Below are 24,517 nucleotides of genomic sequence, written 5' to 3' on the forward strand. Positions count from 1 at the left end.
TTAACTACGAAGACTAAACTGTCCATGATGTAGAGTCCAGTCCAACTAGTTTTTTGGATCCTGCAATCAAGAAATAAAAAAATTCTAGTTAACGAGTCATGTAAAGTGAGCTTAGATATAGGGAAGGACAACATGAGAAAATTATCTTGTTCATTGGTTGTCTTAGATCCCATAGTGGAAGAAGCTTTAGCTGCTCCCAATCCTTCATAACAAAATGATACTCTTATTTTCCCTTCTTCATCTTGTCCAAGAGTGGAGCAATGTAAGTAGGATTATTCAAGAAACACTTTTTCTGTTGCACCAATCAATGTAATGATACAACAACAGTAGCATGTAAAGTGATAATATGATAGATAGATGGCATCTTGATTTTAATAACTATTCCATACATTGGTTCTGTTTCGTCTCCCGTGATACTCAACAATTAGACTCACATCTGATAGATGCAATGTTAGAAGGACTGAAACTAAGAATTCGAACTATATAAAAAATGCATGGATTTGTGTAATCTGAATAAAAAAATCAATACAGAGTAGACGGGTTGACATACTTGCTACTTCCTCTTGCTGCTTGGATAACTTTGTAGTCCAATATGCTTTGTCCAACATTTAGACTTTCCCCTTCAAAGACACATTGTCTCCGAAAGTTGGAAGATTCTATATTTTATATCCCTTATCTTTTGAGAAAATATATGTGAGTGAACCTGAATGTGGATGTATAAGATTAGTATGAAACCACAAAAAATGCAATGATGCATACTTACATGCAAGGCAACCATTATCTTTCTAACTTATAAAAGACAATATATTAATACAACCATGTTTGATCTCAACTTTCTAGAGATCCAATGATAGCAAGCTTGTTAGGAAAGAAACATATGATTATTTTTAGGACAAATGGCCAAAGTTTTTATAGAACTGGCATGTAATACACATAACATGAGATGTTAGTTTACCTAATTTTTTTATTAAATGGAGTGGCACAATTGGAAATAGTCGCACTTCAAAGAGTTATAGATCATCTAGTTTGTTCTGCTCATAAGCCCAATTACAATTAACCATATTATTAATACATGAGCAGCAACTATAACATTAAAAGTGTAGGCTTTACTAGAGAATATTTGTGACATGTAATTACCTCATATATTCATAATTATGTTAGCGAAAGATCAATACACCTTAATTTCTACATTATTATTGAAAATCTGAAGGCTGTTTCTTCTAGTATATATTGACACCAAGACATGCCTTAATATCTCATCTTACAAATTTCCATCTTGTCGTAGAAACTAAAACAATCTGGCATTGAAAACTATACAAAAACATATCACTACCTTAAATGTCAAATTTACATCTTTTGCGCAACTATCTCCTACAACACTTAATCAGCATCATGAGAATAGAAGATACTTGTCGCATGGAAGATATATATACATTTGTAGAAATATATGAGAACGTTCTAGCTCGCTGATGACAATTCGCCGACTTGGCCCCATTCATACGCGAGTACTTTTCGGCATGGGGCGACCATGATGACGACAAAGGATGGCAATTCCTCTTTGACATGATCCTGCACAAAGCAAACTCCATCTGTATTAATTGATTAACAATGAATCAACGTACACAATAGTTAGAAAGCTAACCATCAGACTGATCGGTTCTTGCTAGATACAACACACTACGCACGCACGCTGAATTCCTGGATTAATTAGAGACTTATTAGTACTACTCCAACATGTAAAAAGTACCACATCCAACACACGACGGTATAGACTATAAATATATTCACATGCATCCATGGCGTGCATAATGTTTTTTATGCACAAGAATCTGAGCCCGTCGTCTATGATAGAAACTGCTTCTAGGCTGCCACTCGTCCTGTGATGCCAACGACGGGACTGCTCATGCTTGAACGTGCAGCAACAGCCAGGCGTGAGTGGACCTGAACGCATTGTCGCCACCCCACCAAGGACAATCCCGGCACCACTAACATCGGAGTTAAACAGAGATCAAAAGTCTACAGCTATGTCAACAGCGGATGGAAAAGCCCAAAAAATGACTTTGGACTAACCGTATTCCCTTACAGATAGGTCTGATGGAGATCTGAAGCTCCATGAGTTCTTGGTCTCGATAAAGGCCACTGATGCCGGCCTCGTCCAGACCCGCGTCACCAGTGCGCCGTCTGTGGAGATCCATGCAGCGTCTATTGTGGATGAGGACGAGGACGAAGAGATTGGCGCCCCTGCTATGAGAGAAGGGCGACTCACCGTCTTTGACGGATCTGGACGGCGCTGCTATGAGTATGCGATGCAGGAGGCTCGAGGAGGAGTAGGAGGGATGCGGGCGGCCACGATCGGATGGGGGCGGCGCACGGAGTGGGAGAAGGGACGTGGTTAGGTCTTTGTGTTCGATGCAGGGTTAAATCGATCGAAATTTGACACCCCGCGTAAGGCACTGAGAATTTTTCCTCCCCGCGCGCTCCGCCCTCGCTAATCTTTTCACATTGATATTTTGTCCTTCATTGGCGGCTGATAGGACCTGCTTAATTTTGGCCCCACGTGACATAGTCTATGCAAAATTTTATTAGAATTCCCAGTTTTATAACATTATTACATAGACTTACAGTAAAAAAAGTATAATTACAGTAATAAAAAAACAAAAACACTTAAATGAACCTTGTAAACCATAGAAAAATTAGAGTCAGAATTTTTGCGCTCACAAATAATTGATTTTCCCAACCATCTTGTGTATATGACCTAAGCTTGTACATATGTCTAAAATGTATTTATCTTATTTATTTTTAAATTTTATTTGAGATATAAATTGTTATTGTGGTAGAAACAACGATACACACGTAATCGCAACATAATCTAGTATCCTAAATAGTTCATCCCCACTATATGATTTTGGTGTATACAATGGGTGGGTTTCTCTACTTGGGCCTTATGAGGCTATAGAATAGAGCTATATTTATTATAAATATTAGCCACACCTTTATCTTGTTTCCTCTCGTAACCCTAGGTTGCTTGGGCAAACTTCTCCCTCGAGACTTAACCGTCGAGCCCGTGGATTCGCATTCCCTCTGCTTATCGCTCCGGCAGCCGGTGGCACAGAGCGGAACTCTGGTGCATCCGCTCTGGTTAGTTGTTTAGGTTAGGGTTTTTTAGTCCTCGCAGGAGCGACGCTCGGGCGGATGGTGGCGTCTCTTTTTCGGGCCTGTCTTCTGGGCTATGATCCACCTCAAGTCCGGCCGTTTAGACGTAGTCGAGGAGCTCCGGCGTAGATTTTTGCCGTCTCCTTGGGGTGATGAGGTTAGGGTTTCTCGTATAGTGGCAAGATTTGGTGTCACCCGTTACCCAGATCTATGCAAGAGTAAAACTGCTACGACTACGGCTCCAGGACGTTGGCCCTTAGGAACACGTGCACGAAGATTTCTCGGTTGACATCGACAAGGTCAAGCCGGCTCCATTACAAGAGCGGCAACAGTGGAGCGTCGGCATCTCGTCCTAGCGGCAGTAGTGGTTATTCGATGGTCTCGAAATCTCGATGTAATTTTTATTATGTTTAAGATGCTTTGTACTTTCAGTGAACTTTTATACCATATCTGTTCATTTTCGCAAAATTATAGGGTTATTTATCGTGTTCTCCCTAGTGGTTCAAGTCAGGCACTAAACATTTTCACCTGATGAAATCAAACAAATATCACTAGCTATTCAAACTAACTTCTCAAGCACAAAAGAGTTATCACCCACTTGAGTCCCTTTTGGTTGCTCAAAAAGTAGGAGAACAAAATTATGTCATAACAAGTGGCATTTTTAGTTTAATATTTGTCATTACAAAAGGTACTAAACAATTTTCTATTTTACTGAGGGTAATAAACTGTGTTTGGCTATGTATCATTGAAAGGTCGTGCGAAAATGTGATGGGAAATTATTAAAATCATTCATAGAAAGCTATGGTGATGGTGACCATGGCACTTACTTTTTTATTTTATACTTTTATCTTAATCTTTTGCATTTAGATACTACATATGCATCGAGGAATTTTCTTGGATTTTCAACATAATACTCTATTTATTCTCTTTTATTTTCTAGAAAATAAAATATATTTACAACTTTCTTCACTTATTTGGGATGAATCTCTTATGAAGCCAACAAGTTGTTCCATATGCTCTCTCTTACAGAATTTCTATACAACGCTAACTGCGTCAAATTACAAGGAAAGGTACACACATTGTGCGAACTGGGCCAACCCATATTTGGCTATACATAAAGCATTATTTTTTCTGGTTTTGGTAATCTTCTAGAAGTTTCCTGCCAGTTTTACCTGTTTTAGGGACCTTCTATAAAGTAAGGTTCCTGAACTGGTTTTACGTTTCTTTTATATGTTTTCTCGGTTTTTGGGTTTTCTTTTTTAATTATTTTATGTTTTCTCCTTATCATTTTTTCCTTTTTCCTTTTTTATTTCTTTTATTCATAAATTCATAATTTCAAAAATGTTCATATGTGAAATGCTTAGAATTTTAAACAATATTCCTTTTCTAAATGATCTAGAATTACAAATTTTATTTAAGTTTTATAAAATCTTCAGGAATTTCTATATTGTTCTTACTTAAAAATTCCAAATATTTTAAATTTCCTCGAAAAATCACCAAAAATGTTTTGAATTCAAATTTTTGTTCATGTCTTTATTAAAATTTTGAGATTTCAAATTTTTTCGATTTTTTAAACAATCACATTACAAATTTTGTTTGTGTTTTTCAAAAATGTTCAACAAAATGAAAATTCTGAAATTTGTTTGTGTTTTCTAAAAGCTGATTTGGGACTTTGAATTTTCTATCAAATCAGCAACTGAAGTTAGTTCAAATATTCACGTTGCCATTTAGTCATCAGCATCCATTAGCTGTATTGGCCAGCAGCTTCCATTAAATGGTGGTTGGTGCCGGTTCGAGAGGAGAGCTCCTCTTCGGCGCCCTCAGCGCCCTTAGGGGAGAGGTCGCCCGATGGTGCGCTATAGTGGGCCGGCCCAACGTTGCTCGTGTCTATGCTAAAGAAAAAACAAATCCTCAGAAAAAATATGACGGAACTATTAATCGAACACACATGCCAACGCGAGGAACTTGCGCACAGTACCAATGCACCTCGTCGACTTTGGTGTGTTTATTCCGAAAACAGACTATATGAATTGTTTTCGTGGCAGTACATTTTTTTAAAGAAAACATAAATTTGGAAAACGATCCACATTTTCTTTGAAGTTCATCCATTTTGTAAGACAATTCACGGCTTTTCAAAGGAAATTTCCCAAAAATCTAAAAAGTTTATCAAATTTGAAAAAAATCATCGTATTTGAAAAAAGTTCATCGAGTTTGAAAAAAGTTCATCGATTTTGAAAAAGTTCATCAAATTTGAAAAAAATTCAACAATTTTAGAAAAAAAGTTTGTACAATTTGAAAAAAGTTCATCTAATTTGAAAATGAGTTCATCAATTTTGAAAAAAATTTCATCGATTTTGAAAAAAGTTCGTCGAATTCGAAAAAGTTCATCTAATTGGAAAAAAAGTTCATCAATTTTGCAGAAACTTCGTCATCTTCCAAAAAGGTTCGCGCATTGAAGGAAAAAAGAGAGAAAGGAAAAAGGAAAGCAAAATGGAAAACAACGCATTCTTTTTCATTTTATAAAGAATACCTAAAACTATTCTAGCACATCTGGTAATCTCATCCCATTAGTTGGTTTGCTCCCTACTTAAACAAAATGAACACGGTTCGATTCACAGCGAACGCACTATTTTTTGGTTCGCTCCTGTACCTAATGGCCTGTATTCGACGCTTAAAGCGGATGACTGGGCCAAGCCTCTTGTGCCGCTCTCTTACAGCCCTGTCTAGTTGGTTCGCTTTTTCTCAAAAAAAGAGAGTCTAGTTGGCCCGCTTAGCTTTGGGCGACTGGCCCATTGGTGGATTAGAAAAAATGGAGATGGCTTCCAGGCCCAACTGCCCAACCAAATTCTAAATAATGTAATAACGTGGGCTTAAATAGCTCATGGCTGCTTGGTGTGATGGTTAGGCTCGTGTGCTGTGGATCCATTTGTCCCTATTTCGAATCCTATGCCAACATGTTTTTTTGCCATTTGAATCATGTGTCATGTTGGTCCTCTTCGGGCCCTAGTTGATGAATACATCAAAATATTTGCCATTTGAATTATGTGTCATGCTGGTCTTGTTCGGGTCCTAGTTGATGAATACATCAAAATATAAATAACTAATTTAATATAGAAAAGCGAGTCTTATGTGCTTTGATAATTATGATTTATTAATGTAGTTAATCATATTCTTCGCTTCCTCCCTTGAATTTGTAAAACTATAAAGCAACATACAATTATGTGTTACTAGAAGCATGCACGTAACACATCTTCAGCGCCAGAAATATGTAATAGTTATTGCAACGCAATGAAGGTGAGGCAAAAAGTCACCCTATTACAACCAGTACATGCTTTGTTGCAATATGAAGCCATGTTTTTTGCAACAGTATCTATGACTAGCGCCACATGTCAGGATTATTGCAATATATGTCTAAATATTACCACAAAGATGTACTTTGTTGCAATACCTAGCCTTTATTGGAACAAGATGACCCATTCACACAATGGGACGGAACTGTCGCAATATCGCTGCCATATTACAACGCCGATGCCGCTTGTGGCAATACATGGCTTCTATTGCAACAAAATGAGTACTTAGCGCGATGAAACGAAGTTGTGGCGATATGTAGATCCTATTACCACGAACTGGAATTTTGTGGTAATATAGCACTTTATTGCAACAAAAGATAGTTGTAGCAATAATGTTTGTTGCAATAGACCGGAATCCTTGTAGTGTACTCGTATATATACATAATTTTTCCTTGTCTCAAACGCTGCAGTTTTTGAAGTAATTCACGTTGATAATATGGTGGAACCCAACGAGTACGCATAGCAGTCTTCAAAGCAGCCCAAGTAGTAGGGATATGATCATGATATAATCTACAATGTTTAGACCATCAAACAGAAGCAAACCTAGTGAATTCACAAACAGCAGCAGCAACATGTCTATCCTCATGATACTGTAAGCATGTGAAACGTTGTTCAGTTTCTAACTCCCAAGTAAGATATACATCAGGATTGTATCTACCCTCAAACGGTGGGATATTCAATTTTAGTTTAGGAATATGGTCATAATCTCGTACCTGAGGTGGTGCTGTAGCCCTACCATTGCAATTATATGCATGAGGTCGACCTGGTGGTGGTGGTGCTGGTAGTTGCACGTAGTTCTGATTTTGATCGATCTCATCCTCGTAATAGTCCTCCAACCCTGCAGTAGTAGCAGGAGCTACAGAAGCATCAACAGTAGTAGCAGCGGCACCAGAATTTTGTCCTGGCTCAAGAGGAACACGGCCCGCTTGGCGGAGGGCTATTTCGCGACGTCGAGGTGGTGGTTATTGTTGTTGTTGTAATGGTGTAGCAGATGCAGGTGGTGGTTGTGGAAGACGTGCGAGTACATCATCGAACTTGGCGTCCAAATTGGCGTCCAACTTGGCGTCAATTGTCTTCTTAATGTCACCAATCCTCTCCAATGCCTTTCCATAGCTGGCCATGACATGTTCCACCTGCTGACTCAACATTTGCTGAAATTTATCATGAAGCTCTTTCTTCGTCATGTTATCCCAGTAAATCTCGTCGGCTTGTGGTCCTTCCATGGTTAGCAGCAATAGAAACACACAGGAATATGATCCTACAAACTACTAGAAAGTAGCGGCGTGTCACAAATCCGTCAAGCAAATCTCAAATTCTTACCAGTTCTTATCCAGCAGCAGGTGGTGATCGGCAACGGCTGTAGCCAAAACTCTCAAAGCTTGGATAGAGCGATTACCAGGGATAGTCCCACGCACGACGTAGATGTATGTGGAGCTTGGAAGGCTTATAATATGGTAGCAAAAAGGGTCAGCAATAATCAATTCAGAGATGCAAAGTTGAATAAACGCTCAACGACGGTACTATGCTGGTCCTAGGCTAGACCGTACTAGAGACGCGAGGCTGGAACACTAACAAAATCATGGCGCAGCACGTAAACAAGGGGAAAGCACACTCTGGGAATTTTTTTCGCTCTTTTTTTTGCGCTCCTTTTTTTGCGCTCCTCTTTTTTGCAAAAAATCACTATAATGGCGAGTGTCTCAAAATTGTTGCCAAGTCAAATTGACACGATAGGCATGAATTTTTTTTGACTAATTTTTTCGGAAATCAGGGCACCGACGACGAAAAAGTGCGACAAAAAATCACTATGATGGTGAGTGTCTCAAAGCGCTCCCTGGGACTTAAAAATAGGATAGAAAAAATATTTTAGATCGCTGAAATTTTGGCCTAAAAACTACCAGGGGGTCTCTAGACATTTTTTTTCCGAAACCTACTCAGGCAAGGAAACATGAATCAGAAAATAGATGGATCTCGAAAACAAACCTAATATGAAAAGAACTCGGATTGGTGGTGGATATATGGTGGTAGGATATGGCAGTGTTGGTTTGATATGGCAACAATGGTGGTATATGGTAGCGGTGGTAGGATATGGTAGTGGTGATGGTATATGGCAGCGGTGGTAGGATATGGCAGTGGTGGTGGTATATGGCAGCAACGATGAAGAGGGTTCGGCGGCGGCGTGACAAATTGTAATAGAACTCGAAACTCTAAAGGACTAGACGCTAAGACCAGCAACTAGACACGATGATGCAACCACAAATTCAACAAAGCAAAACCCTAAAAAGATTATGCAAAGGCTTAGATTGGTTCGGATATGATGAACTAACCATAATATTTTTTTGTGGCTTTTTCGTGGACTGTAGGTATGAAGAACAGACTTGATCTAAACTACAAAAAAATATAAAATCTCACCGAGCAACCTGGAAATCTGATACCACTTGATAGAGGCAAAGGTGTCCCGTGTTTCGATGAGATGGTGATTATCGTTTCGGAGGAGTAGACTTTGACGATCCGACTACGAACGTGCAAGGACGTCGCGCTTTAGCAAGCGCTAAACCAACTCCGAGAGGTTATTCACCACGCCGGAGTATGATCAACCTGACCATGAAGGTCTATTTCCTGTAGGCAAACGAAGAACAAGCAACAAACTAAAATTGCAATCTGGATATTGCGAATATAAGATGAAAGCTTTATTGATCAAGGTGGGGTTCTGTGACGCCTTGGTCTGGTTGTTGAACACAAACGAAATATGCGAAGTTGCATCTATGGGAAACTTTTCATCTAAACAAAACCCAAAGTCTAAACGATGCCCTATGGGCTGTATATATGGAGGATGAGGGGGGAATTTCGTGGCCCTTGGAGCAGGGGTCCGAAACCAACCCTAACTATTGTTTCCCCACACATACGGGCTCTAAAAACAACCTATAATCAAGTATTTCGAAATTACATGGGCCTGGCCCAATAATAAGGTGACGCAGTACCTAGAATAGCCTCTCGATGAAATTTATGAAGTGGCATCTTGTATATTTCGTCCAAGGCTTCATGCACTCATTATGGTGGCTTCAATGTCCTGGAATCCTCACTTGTAACTCCGTTCTTGTTCCCCTTGCGCATGCCATCATCTCCATGCTTGAACTTGCTCCAAGGTTCATCTTTCTTGTCCGAGCTAGGCCCTTCATTTGTAAGCAAAACAAATGTATCCAATTTAGGCAGCATCATATTCTCTTGAACATTAGAATCGTTACCAAGAAATGAAAGTACCTGGTAATTCAATTGGCGTGCGCGAGCTCTAGTGATTGGTCCAGTATGTATTGCAGCAAGGATGTATAGCAGCAGGGGTTGTGGGTGTAACAATGGTATGGATGTTCTCATCAAATCAAGAAGTTGATCATTCACGGAGACTCACAACTTGTGGTGAGGCAAGTGAACAAGGATTATCAAAGCCCATTGATGGAGGCATATGTGGAGGAAGTGAGGAAGTTGGAGGAGCGCTTTGATGGATCGCAAACAGAGCACGTACCACATGCGGAAAACAACATTGTTGATCATCTCTCAAAGTGCTGCGCAAAAACTCCCTATGGAACCAGGGACTTTTATTCTCCATCTGACTCAACCCTCCGTATTCCCGGCAACGATGGCCAGAAAGAGGAGGAAACTGGACTCCGGCAAGCCTCTCTCGGCAGAGCTCCTGAAGCCCCCAGTAGAGAGCTTGGCGGGAACAACTCCACTTCACCCAGTAAGCAGCACCCTCCCGCCAAACTACTAGTCTTTGCGGTTGAGGCATGTGCTCCCTTGAACAAAGAGGTGCCGCTGATCCTTGTTGTCAAGCCTCAGGCTCCAACTTGGGCGCGACACATAGTCCATTACCTCAAAACAGGGGAACTTCCCCAAGAGCAAGAAGAAGCTGAAAGAGTAGTCCGGAGGGCCGGTATGTATCAGTTCGTCGACAATACGCTATACAGAAGGAGGCCCAATGGTGTGAAATTGAAGTGCGTTTGTCGGGAAGAAGGAAAGGAACCATTGGCAGAGATACATAAGGGTATGTGTGGCTCCCATATTTGATCAAGGTCCCTGGTTGGAAAAGCTTTCTGGCAAGGTTTCTATTGGCCCACGGCCCTTCAAGATGCAATTGAGCTAGTCACCAGATGTGAAGCCTGCAAGTTCCACTCCAAGAATATCCATCAGCCTACTCAAGCTCTCGAGACGATCCCTTTGTCATGGTCATTTTTGGTCTGGGGCTCGACATCTTGGGCCCATTCCCCCGTGCTACCAGGGGTTTTGAATTCTTGTACGTTGCTATCGACAAGTTTACAAAGTGGCCGGAAGTGGAGCCCATGAGGAAGGTGACTGCACAGTCAGCTATCAAATTCTTGAAAGGATTGGTGTGACGTTTCGGAGTCATCACTAACAATGGCACCCAATTCACAAGCCTCGCCTTCATGCAATACATTCATGCCCTCGGAAGCAAGGTCTCGTTCGCCTCAGTTGTCCATCCCAGAAGCAACAGACAAGCTGAAAGGGCGAATGCTGTAGTGCTACAAGGACTCAAGACAAGAACATTTGATAGGCTGCAGAAGTGGGGCAGGTGATGGATCGATGAGCTGCCGGTGGTTCTTTGGTCCCTTCGTACGGCACCAAATCGAGCTACCGGCTAGAATCCCTTCTCCCTAGTCTATGGGGCAGAAGGAGTGATCCCCATGAAACTCATATGCGGGTCACCTCGAATACTTGCCTATGATGAAGTAGCGCAAGAACAACAGCAGCGTGACGAAGCTGTGCTACTTGAGGATAAGCGGCTCCGGGCTGCTACACATGTTGCATGCTACCAGCCCGCCCTGCGTCGCTATCATACCGCAGGGTTCATGCCTGGAGCCTTGAGGAAGGCGACCTTGTCCTTAGGCGCGTTCAGTCCGCCAAGTGTACAAACAAGTTAACGCCGAAGTGGGAAGGCCCTTACCGGGTAGTACGAGTCACCAGACTTGGCATAGCCCATCTGGAGACCAGAGATGGCACTCAGTTGCAAAACTCATGAAACATTGAGCATCTCCGTAAGTTCTACCCATAAGGCGCGGCTGTCGGGCCATGCCCGGCAGCCACCTTTTGTACAAGCCTTGCCGAAGTTGCATGTAACCCTTTGTACAAAGCCAGGTGCAGACCCTGAGCAACTTGCATGCATGCATAAGCATATCATTAGCATAGCATGGGCATGTAGATAAGATCATATGTAGCTCTATTTTCATCTACACTGAGCTGCAGGGTTCTTGCCGCGGACTGGGTCCCGAAGAGAAGGAATGGAGACAAGCCTACATAGTGGTCCCCCGCAAGCCAAATAGATAAGTTCCTTCTTATCCATATGTGTTCTGTAAAATGAATACTTGTGCATATGAAAACCTCGTCGCCTTCGAAGCATTGGTGCTCCCATCCTATGTCCCGAACGTTGCTTCGGTCAAGGTGGTTGTAGTGGCCTTTGATGGAGGAGGTTCGACGAGGAGCTGATTACTTTCCATAGTTTTGTGCCCGGCGGGCCAAGCCCCACGGAAACAAACGAAAGGCACCGGCAGGATAGCTTGCTGGAGGAAACTTGTTTACTTAAGCGTATAGAAGCATCTCACCTCTGCATGGGCATGATACATGCACAAGTACCAGACAAAGCTTGTTTTTTTTATAATATGCGGATAAGCAAGTATAGATCTTACAGAACACTAACATGGATAAAGAGGATTACATAATTTAGACTAAAGTTTGGCAAATGCCTACACATTTTAGACTGAAAAAAGATAAGTGCCCCGTAATCCCTTTCTTGTCCCTCTCCTCCTAGGAACTACGGTGGGAGGTGAAGAGGGCAAAAAGAGCGCCTGGGCAGAAGCCCGGCCTGACCCCGTCAGACCCCATGGCGAGGAGCCTGATGAGATCGGGGGGGGGGGACCAAGGTGATAGTGAAGAGAGTAGTGGAGATGACCCCCTGGTCAACGCCACCAGGGCTAGCACGATGCGGCAGGGCAAACAAAGCAGAAGCCCACGAGGAAGCCTGCGGTTGTTCAGCTGGAAGGCTGCTGGAGGAGCCGGAGACACCATCCAAACCTCCATATCCAACTCCCCGGCAAATCGCCTTGCCGGAGAGGAGATGCAGGTGCAGATGGTGGTGCCACCGCCTGACGGTGATAGTGCGACTTATGTTCAACCGGAGCCGGAGCCATCGTCCTCCCCATCGACACTGTCGTCCTTCCCATCGATGTCGTCGTCATCGCCGTCACTGTCCTCCTTGTCGCTATCGCTTGAGGAGGAGCTTTCGTCGTCGGTTGAGCTCTCCACGCAACACCCTAAGCGAGCACCCGAGTGTGCGAAGACTTTGACGGAGAGCAGGGTGGCATCCATTAACTTAAAATGGAGGACGTTCCTGACTGCCAAGCTATGGGCATGAGCAAAATTCTTCCAACCGCACCGGAGGAGCATGACATGAGTTGCGGGGAACTCCACGTCCGCCCGCATGCTTCCATTCCAGCAGCCCCTCATGTGCAGCCTCAGCCCCGACGGCTGCTCAACCTCCATCACTCTCGCGAATGGAATGGGGAGCCGAAGACGGCTGCGTGAAGACTCTCACAGCTTGACAATGAACTCCAGCGGCTGGTCCCTGACAAGGCCTTCGTTGGGACCCTGGACGGTCAGAGGAGGCGCGATAAGCACACCACCCCATCCTCCTCTACCCCTAGAGCCACGACGACCACGCCCCCGTCCTCTCCCACCTCCCCTCATGGCGGGCTCTGCTTCCACATCTCCTGTGGGAGGAGGGAGGCGTTGTCGAGCAGAAGCCCTCGTCGCCGCTACTGGAGTACCACTGCATCCTCTTCCCCTCACCATGATGAAGAAACGACACCAAGAAGAAAGAAGGAGGAGATGGGTGTGAGCCTGCGCCCCGCCCGCGTCCCTTTTTAAAAGGAAACGAGGCTGGGCGCTGGCTCCTCACTCAGGGGAAGCAACCGCCTCGCTCCCCAGTCCGGCTCCCCCCGGGCCATCAACGGCTCGTGGAATCAACGCCGACCTCCTGCGCCAATCCATGGCATCTAGTTTTCTGCCATGGCACACATTTCCGCGCCCTCCGCATCTGCCACTAGCCCTGCGCAACGCATGCAGCACACGTGGCAGAAACGCTAGAAGCGGAGAAGCTAGTGGAATGGCAGTTACCGCCCCGTGAATATGGGACGTGGGTATCCCATGGATCGTGCCTCGCAAACTCCCCCATAACGTCTTGCACAATGCGTGGAAAAACCGGAAACTGACTCAAGTACAGCTTAATGAAGAAGCAAAGAAGATCTCAAAGGGTGAGCTACCATAAACTCCTCGCCTGTGTATGATAGAAGCGGGGTGTCCCAATCTTTCGATGAGATGATAGCTATCGATTTTGTGGAGTCGACTTTTACGATCCGACTACAAACGTGGATGACGTTGCGCCTTAGCAATCGCTAAACCAATCTCTTGAAGTTACTGACGATGCTGGAAGCACGATCAGCCTGACCACGAAGGTCTATTCCTGCACGCAATCGAAGAACAATCAAGAATATGATAAAAGCAATCTGAATATTATGAATATAGATGAAGTATTGATAAATGTGGGGATCCAAAAGCGGTCTTGGTCTGGTCGTTGGACACAAACGAAGTACACGAAGTTGCAATGGCTAACTTTTAACTAAACAAATCCCAAGGAAAAAGCTACTAGATGGATCTACTTATATAGGAGCAAGGGGTGGCGGCCAAGGAGGTGGGAGGACGTCCCAAGGCAGCCTAAAACTAACCCTAGGTCGTACAAGGCTCATGGGCCGAAGTGAAGGTGTTGCAATACCTTTGGACTTCTAGCTTGACTCGGATTCTACTGCAGCATCAGATTATTTTGTCGATAACTCAACGCTCTGGTTGCATTTGAAGGTGAATCCAATTGGGTTCGAAAGAGCACGAAATCTACTTTCCAACAAAAAAGAATCACCCAATTCGAAGTCCGTGTGAAAGAGTTTTTGGCGTTTTGCATCAGGTATGTCTCTGCAGTCCGAATCTGAATCCAGAACGTGAGAGACTTGGACTCTTATCTTCTCTCGGCAAAAAAGTGACGTAAGAGGACTTTTTGAACAGCACCTAAACTTCTCTTTTTCCCTTATCTTCATATGTGGATTGTACAAATGTCCCATACACCTACAATTAGACATTGCACAAAAGTCTGTGAAGTTTTTTTGTCCTGGATGACATAACTAAATTATTGCATAGTTTGCATTAGAAATCACCTCATAAATATACATGTATGCAATATTTTTGGTCATATCCAAGGAAGTCATGTCCTCATCAGTGTACTAGACAGGGCCTACCCTGACGATGCTCGGCAGCACGTTCGGGCCAGGTCCGGGGCTCCTGTCGGTGCAACAACTCCCGGCGTGTGACGCTCGAACTGTACACAGGCTCAAGGGCAAGGTTGCAACATCCAAGACAAGGCCAAGTAGAAGAGATAGCTCTTTCAGAAACCAAAGGGCGGATTAAGAAGACCAAGACCAACCAAGTGAGTAAGATGTCATTAAGGAAAAACCTCCCTTGTCGGGCAGGCAAGCCTGTCGAGGTCGAGGTCAACCAGAAGACAAGTTTCGAGACTCCCCCGGCAAGCTTGCCGGGGGAGCCAAGGGCGGTTTGCCCTGCCAAGGCTCAACCACTCCACTGTTGGGGAAGGTAGCAATAATTCAAAATTTTCCTACGTGTCACGAAGATCAATCTAGGAGATGCTAGAAACGAGAGAGAGGGAGTGCATCTTCACACCCTTGAAGATCGCTAAGCGGAAGCGTTACAAGAACGCGGTTGATGGAGTCGTACTCGCGGGGATTCAAATCGCGGAAGATCTGATCTATCGCCGAACGGACGGCGCCTCCGCATTCAACACACGTACAGCCTGGGGACGTCTCCTCCTTCTTGATCCAGCAAGGGGAGAGGAGAAGTTGAGGGAGAACTCCAGCAGCACGACGGCGTGGTGGCGATGGAGCTCGTGGTTCTCCGGCAGAGCTTCGCTAAGCACTACGGAGGAGGAGGAGGAGTTGGAGGAGGAGAGGGCTGCGCCAGGCAAGGGGTGCGGCTGCCCTCTCTCTCCCTCACTATATATAGGGGGAAGGGGGTAGAGGATGCTCCCTAGGGTTCCCTACGGGAGGGGCGGCGGCCACAGGGGAAACCCTAGATGGGTTTGGGCGCCCCCACCCTTGGGAAACTTGCCCCCCCCCCCAAGCCTGGAGGGGAGGCTGCCCTAGGGGAGGCGCCCCCACTTCTCCACGTTATGTGAGAGGGGTTGGGAGGGGAGCACAGCCCCTTAGTGGGCTAGTGTGCCCCCTCCCCTTGGCCCATAAGGCCCCCCAACGCTTGCCGGGGCCTCCGAAACACCTTTCGGTCACGCTGGTCGTCACCCGCTACTCCCAGAACAATTCCGGACTCCAATACCCTTCATCCAATATATCGATCTTCACCTCCGGACCACTCCGGAGTTCCTCGTCACGTCCGGGATCTCATCCGGGACTCCGAACAACCTTCGGTAACCACATACTATTTCCCATAAGAACTCTAGCGTCACCGAACCTTAAGTGTGTAGACCCTACAGGTTCGGGAACCATGCAGACATGACCGAGACACCTCTCCGGCCAATAAACAATAGCGGGATCTGGATACCCATATTGGCTCCCACATGTTCCACGATGATCTCATCGGATGAACCACGATGTCGGGGATTCAATCAATCCCGTATACAATTCCCTTTGTCTATCGGTATGTTACTTGCCCGAGATTCGATCATCTGTATCCCAATACCTCGTTCAATCTTGTTACCGGCAATTCTCTTTACTCGTTACGTAACGCATGATCCCGTGGCTAACTCATTAGTCACATTGAGCTCATTATGATGATGCATTACCGAGTGGGCCCAGAGATACCTCTCCGTCAGGAGTGACAAATCCCAGTCTCGATTCGTGCCAACCCAACAGACACTTTCGGAGATACCTGTAGTGCACCTTTATAGCCACCCAGTTACGTTGTGACGTTTGGTACACCCAAAGCATTCCTACAGTATCCGGGAGTTGCACAATCTCATGGTCTAAGGAAACGATACTTGACATTAGAAAAGCTCTTAGCAAACGAACTACACGATCTTGTGCTATGCTTAGGATTGGGTCTTGTCCATCACATCATTCTCCTAATGATGTGATCCCGTTATCAATGACATCCAATGTCCACGGTCAGGAAACCATAACCATCTATTGATCAACGAACTAGTCAACTAGAGGCTTACTAGGGACACGGTCTATGTATTCACACATGTATTATGGTTTCCATTTAATACAATTATAGCATGAACAATAGACAATTATCATGAACAAGGAAATACAATAATAACCATTTTATTATTGCCTCTAGGGCATATTTCCAACAGTCTCCCACTTGCACTAGAGTCAATAATCTAGTTCACATCACTATGTGATTGTAATGAATCCAACACCCATGGGGTTTGTTCATATCTCGCTTGTGAGAGAGGTTTTTAGTCAACGGGTTTAAACCTTCCAGATCTGTGTGTGCTTTACAAATCTCTATGTCATCTAGTAGATGCAGCTACCACGCGCTACTAGGAGCTATTCCAAATAACTGCTCTACTATACGAATCCGGTTTACTACTCAGAGTCATCTGGATTAGTGTCAAAGTTTGCATCGACGTAACCCTTTACGACGAACTCTTTTTCCACCTCCATAATAGAGAAAATTCCTTAGTCCACTAGATACTAAGGATAAGTTCGACCGCTGTCATGTGATCCATTCTTGGATCACTCTTGTACCCCTTGACTGACTCATGGCAAGGCACACTTCAGGTGCGGTACATAGCATAGCATACTGTAGAGCCTACGTCTAAAGCATAGGGGACAACCTTCGTCCTTTCTCTCTCTTCTGCCGTGGTCATGTTTTGAGTCTTACTCAATACTCACACCTTGTAACACAGCCAAGAACTCCTTCTTTGCTAATCTATTTTGAACTCCTTCAAAATCTTGTCACGGTATGTATTCATTTGAAAGTACTATTAAGCGTTTTTGATCTATCCTTATAGATCTTGATGCTCAATGTTCAAGTAGCTTAATCCAGGTTTTCCATTGAAAAACACTTTTCAAATAACCCTGTATGCTTTCCAGAAATTCTACATCATTTCTGATCAACAATATGTTAACAACATATACTCATAAAAAATTCTATAGTGCTCCCACTCACTTCTTTGGAAATACAAGTTTCTCATAAACTTTGTATAAACCCAAAATCTTTGATCATCTCATCAAAGCGTACATTCCAACTCCTAGATGCTTACTCCAGTCCTTAGAAGGATTGCTGGAGCTTTGCGTACTTGTTAGCATCTTTCAGGATTGACAAAACCTTCGGGTTGTATCACATGCAACCTTTCCTCAAGAAAATCGTCGAGGAAACAATGTTTTGACATCCTATCTGCAAGATTTCATAAATAATGCAGTAACTGCTAATATAATTCCAACAGACTCTTAGCATCGCTACGAGTGAGAAAGTCTCATTGTAGTCAACTCCTTGAACTTGTCGGAAAACATCTTAACGACAAGTCGAGCTTTCTTATGGTGACACTTACCATCATTGTCCGTCTTCCTTTTAAAATCCATCTGCACCCAACAGCCTTATGACCATCAAGTAGTTCTTCCAAAGTCTATACTTTGTTTTTATACATGGATCCTCTCTTGGATTTTATGGCCTCGAGCCATTCATCGGAATCCGGGCCCACCATCGCCTCTCCATAGCTTATAGGTTCATTCTTGTCTAGCAACATGACTTCCAAGACATGATTACATACCACTCTGAAGTAGTACGCATCCTTGTCGACCTACGAGGTTTGGTAGTGACTTGATCCGAAGTTTCATGATCACTATCATAAGCTTCCACTTGAATTGGTGTAGGTGCCACAGGAACAACTTCCTGTGCCGTGCTACACACACTAGTTGAAGTGACGGTTCAATAACCTCATCAAGTCTCCACCATCCTCCCACTCAATTCTTTCGAGAGAAACTTTTCCTCGAGAAAGGGCTCGTTTCTAGAAACAATCACTTTTGCTTCCGGATCTGAAATAGGAGGTATACCCAACTGTTTTGGGTATTCTATGAAGATGCATTTATCCGCTTTGGGTTCGAGCTTATCAGCCTGAAACTTTTTTACATAAGCGTCGCAGCCCCAAACTTTTAAGAAACGATAGCTTAGGTTTCTCTAAACCATAGTTCATACAGTGTCGTCTCAACGGAATTGCGTGGTGCCCTATTTAAAGTGAATGCGGTTGTCTCTAATGCCTAACCCATAAACGATAGTGGTAATTCAATAAGAGACATCATGGTATGCACCATATCCAATAGGGTGCAGTTATGATGTTCGGACACACCATCACACTATGGTGTTCCAGGCGGTATTAGTTGTGAAACAATTTCCACAATGTCTTAATTGTGTGCCAAATTCGTAACTCAGATATTCATCTCTATGATCATATCATAGACATTTTATCCTCTTGTCACGACGATCTTCAACTTCACTCTGAAATTACTTAAACCTTTCAATAATTCAGACTTGTGTTTCATCAAGTAAATATACTCAGCATCTACTCAAATCATCTGTGAAGTAAGAACATAACGATATCCACTGCGTGCCTCAGCACTCATTGGACTGCACACATCAAAATGTATTACTTCCAACAAGTTGCTTTCTTGTTCCATCTTACTGAAAACGAGGCCTTTCAGTCATCTTGCCCATGTGGTATGATTTGCATGTCTCAAGTGATTCAAAATTAAGTGAGTCCAAACAATCCATCTGTATGGAGTTTCTTCATGCATATCTACCAATAGACATGGTTCGCATGTCTCAATCTTTTCAAAAACGAGTGAGTCCAAAGATCCATCAACATGGAGCTTCTTCATGCGTTTTATACCAATATGACTCAAATGGCAGTGCCACAAGTATGTGGTACTATAATTACTATTTTATATCTTTTGGCATGAACATGTGTATCACTACGATCGAGATTCAATAAACCATTCATTTTAGGTGCAAGACCATTGAAGGTATTATTCAAATAAACAGAGTAACCATTATTCTCCTTAAATGAATAACCGTATTGCGATAAACATAATCCAATCATGTCTATGCTCAACGCAAATACCAAATAACGATTATTTAGGTTTAATACCAATCCCGATGGTAGAGGGAGCGTACGATGTTTGATTACATCAGCCTTGGAAACACTTCCAACACATATCGTCATCTCACCTTTAGCTAGTCTCCGTTTATTCCGTAGCCTTTTATTTCGAGTTACTAACACTTAGCAACCGAACCGGTATCTAATACCCTGGTGCTACTAGGAGTACTAGTAAAGTACACATTAATATAATGTATATCCAATATACTTCTGTCGACCTTGCCTGCCTTCTCATCTACCAAGTATCTAGGGTAGTTCTGCTTCAGTGACCGTTCCCCTTATTACAGAAGCACTTAGTCTCGGGTTTGGGTTCAACCTTGGGCTTCTTCAGCAGAGCAACAACTGATTTGCCGTTTCATGAAGTATCCTTTCTTGCCCTTACCCTTCTTGAAACTAGTGGTTTTACTAACCATCAACAATTGATGCTCCTACTTGATTTCTACTTTCGCGGTGTCAAACATCGCGAATAGCTCAAGGATCATCATATCTATCCCTGATATGTTATAGTTCATCATGAAGCTCTAATAGCTTGGTGGCAGTGACTATGGAGAACCATCACTATCTCATCTGGAAGATTAACTCCCACTCGATTCAAGCGATTGTAGTACTGAGACAATCTGAGCACATGCTCAACGATTGAGCTTTTCTCCCTTAGTTTGCAGGCTTAAGAAACTTGTCAGAGGTCTCATACCTCTTGACGTGGGCACTAGTCTGAAATCCCAATTTCAGTCTTTGGAACATCTCATATGTTCTGCGACGTTTCAAAAACGTCTTTGGCGCCTCAATTCTAAACCGTTAGCATTACGCACTGAACTATCACGTAGTCATCAAAACGTGTATGTCAGATGTTCGCAACATCCACAGACGACGCTCGAGGTTTAGCACACCAAGCGGTGCATTAAGGACATAAGCCTTCTGCGCAGCAATGAGGATAATCCTCAGTTTACGGACCCAGTCCGCATAATTTCTACTATCAACTTTGAACTAAATTTTCTCTAGGAACATATCTTAAACAGTAGAACCAAAGCATAAGCTATGACATAATTTGCAAAGACCTTTTGACTATGTTCATGATAATTAAGTTCATCTAATTATTTAATGAACTCCCACTTAGATAGACATCCCTCTAGTCATCTAAGTGATACATGATCCGAATCGACTAGACCGTGTCGGATCATCACGTGAGACGGACTAGTCATCAACGGTGACCATCTCCATGTTGATCGTATCTACTACACGACTCATGTTCGACCTTTCGGTCTCTTGTGTTCCGAGGCCATGTCTGTACATGCTAGGCTCGTGCAGTCAACCTAAGTCTTTCGCATGTGTAAATCTGGCTTACACCCGTTGTATGCGAACATTAGAATCTATCACACCCGATCATCACGTGGTGCTTCGAAACAACGAACCTTCGCAACGGTGCACAGTTAGGGGGAACACATCTCTTGAAATTTTAGTGAGGGATCATCTTATTTATGCTACCATCGTTCTAAGCAAATAAGATGTAAACATGACAAACATCACATGCAAATCATAAAGTGACATGATATGGCCAATATCATCTTGCGCCTTTCATCTCCATTTTCGAGGCGCGGCATGATCACCTTCGTCACCGGCATGACACCATGATCTCCATCATCGTGTCTTCATGAAGTTGTCTCGCCAACTATTAGTTCTACTACTATGGCTAACGGTTAGCAATAAAGTAAAGTAATTACATGGCGTTTTTCATTGACACGCAGGAAATACAATAAATTAAGACAACTCCTATGGCTCCTGCCGGTTGTCATACTCATCGACATGCAAGTCGTGATTCCTATACAAGAACATGATCAATCTCATACATCACATATATATATAATGCATCACATCCTTTTGGCCATATCACATCACATAGCATACCCTGCAAAAACAAGTTAGACGTCCTCTAATTGTTGTTGCATGTTTTACGTGGCTGCTATGGGTTTCTAGCAAGAACGTTTCTTACCTACACAAAAGCCACAATGGTGATATGCCAATTGCTATTTACCCTTCATAAGGACCCTCTTCATCAAATCTGATCCGACTAAAGTGGGAGAGACAGACACCCGCCAGCCACCTTATGCATCAAGTGCATGTCAGTCGGTGGAACCTGTCTCACGTAAGTGTACGTGTAAGGTCGGTCCGGGCCGCTTCATCCCACAATGCCGCCGAATCAAGATAAGACTAGTAACGGTAAGCAAATTGAACAAATCATCGCCCACAACTACTTTGTGTTCTACTCGTGCATAGAATCTACGCATAGACCTAGCTCATGATGCCACTGTTGGGGAACGTAGCAATAATTCAAAATTTTCCTACGTGTCACCAAGATCAATCTAGGAGATGCTAGCAATGAGAGAGAGGGAGTGCATCTTCATACCCTTGAAGATCGCTAAGCAGAAGCGTTACGAGAACGCGGTTGATGGAGTCGTACTCGCGGCGATTCAAATCGCGGAAGATCCGATCTAGCGCCGAACGGACGGCGCCTCCGCGTTCAACACACGTACAGCCCGGGGACGTCTCCTCCTTCTTGATCCAGCAAGGGGAGAGGATAAGTTGAGGGAGAACTCCAGCAGCACGACGGCATGGTGGAGATGGAGCTCATGGTTCTCCGGCAGAGCTTCGCTAAGCACTACGGAGGAGGAGGAGGAGTTGGAGGAGGAGAGGGCTGCGCCAGGCAAGGGGTGCGGCTGCCCTCTCTCTCCCTCACTATATATAGGGGAAGGGGGTGGAGGAGGCGCCCTAGGGTTCCCTAGGGGAGGGGCGGCGGCCACAGGGGGAAACCCTAGATGGGTTTGGGCGCCCCCACCCCTGGGAAACTTGCCCCCCAAGACGGGAAGGGTGGCTGCCCTAGGGGAGGCGCCCCACGTCTCCACGTTACGTGAGAGGGGTTGGGAGGGGAGCACAGCCCCTTAGTGGGCTGGTGTGCCCCCTCCCCTTGGCCCATAAGGCCCCCCAACGCTTGCGGGGCCTCCGAAACACCTTTCGGTCACGCTGGTCGTCACCCGGTACTCCCAGGACAATTCCGGACTCCAATACCCTTCGTCCAATATATCGATCTTCACCTCCGGACCACTACGGAGTTCCTCGTCACGTCCGAGATCTCATCCGGGACTCCGAACAACCTTCGGTAACCACATACTATTTCCCATAACAACTCTAGCGTCAGCGAACCATAAGTGTGTAGACCCTACGGGTTCGGGAACCATGCAGACATGACCGAGACACCTCTCCGGCCAATAACCAATAGCGGGATCTGGATACCCATATTGGCTCCCACATGTTCCACGATGATCTCATCGGATGAACCACGATGTCGGGGATTCAATCAATCCCGTATACAATTCCCTTTGTCTATCGGTATGTTACTTGCCCGAGATTCGATCGTCGGTATCCCAATACCTCGTTCAATCTCGTTACCGGCAAGTCTCTTTACTCGTTCCGTAACGCATGATCCCATGGCTAACTCATTAGTCACATTGAGCTCATTATGATGATGCATTACCGAGTGGGCCCAGAGATACCTCTCCGTCATACGGAGTGACAAATCCCAGTCTCAATTCGTGCCAACCCAACAGACACTTTCGGAGATACCTGTAGTGCACCTTTATATCCACCCAGTTACGTTGTGACGTTTGGTACACCCAAAGCATTCCTACAGTATCCGGGAGTTGCACAATCTCATGGTCTAAGGAAACGATACTTGACAGTAGAAAAGCTCTTAGCAAACGAACTACACGATCTTGTGCTATGCTTAGTATTGGGTCTTGTCCATCACATCATTCTCCTAATGATGTGATCCCATTATCAATGACATCCAATGTCCATGGTCAGGAAACCATAACCATCTATTGATCAACGAGCTAGTGAACTAGAGGCTTAGGGACATGTTGTGGTCTATGTATTCACACATGTATTACAGTTTCCAGTTAATACAATTATAGCATGAACAATAGACAATTATCATGAACAAGGAAATACAATAATAACCATTTTATTATTGCCTCTAGGGCATATTTCCAACATCCACCTCATAGCAACGCCAATCACATATCAGTGCGGTGTCTAGCCCCCAGGTGATTAAGTGGCTGTCATTTGGCACGTGGCAGCCATTTCTGAGGAAGAACACCCCTAAATGACACCCATCCAGAACACATCTCATGCAGACAGGCGAGAAGGTGGCTGGACAGCACGACAAGGCTTGCCGGGCTAAACCTACGATGTGACACTAAGCAATGCATTTAATGCACCTTGTCCTGTGTGCAGAGTTAGGTATGATAGCACTGTTTGCTATTTAATCAGTATGTAATGACTGAATTGCCGTTGCAGTAACCCCTTGACCTATAAAAGGAGGGCCGTGGCAACCTTAGAAAGGATTCAGACCCTTGTACACTCACACGCGCGTAGCTGCTCTCATCCCGAGGCGACCTTGCCGAGCTAGAGCGCCGCGTCTCCACCATGGTCCTTTCATCAATCCACCAAAGCAGGAGTAGGGTTTTATGCCTCGCGTCGGCCTGGACCTGGGTAAAAACTATCCGTGTCATCACTATCGTGCTGCTCTACGGTCTCCGCTCTTCACGGGACGCGCTCTTCCCCCTTGCCGAACTACAAGGGTCCGATGGCCCCATAGGTGGCCATGTTATACTACGATAGTCTGATTGCGGATGATACACCGTGGTTTAGCTGAAAGTGATGTGCGAGGCAGTACAATGGTCCTCCAGAATGATAGAGGCGAGGGTCCCGATCTTTCGAT

This window comes from Triticum aestivum, chromosome 4D, assembly GCF_018294505.1.
Source record: "Triticum aestivum cultivar Chinese Spring chromosome 4D, IWGSC CS RefSeq v2.1, whole genome shotgun sequence".
Classification (NCBI taxonomy): Eukaryota; Viridiplantae; Streptophyta; class Magnoliopsida; order Poales; family Poaceae; genus Triticum; species Triticum aestivum.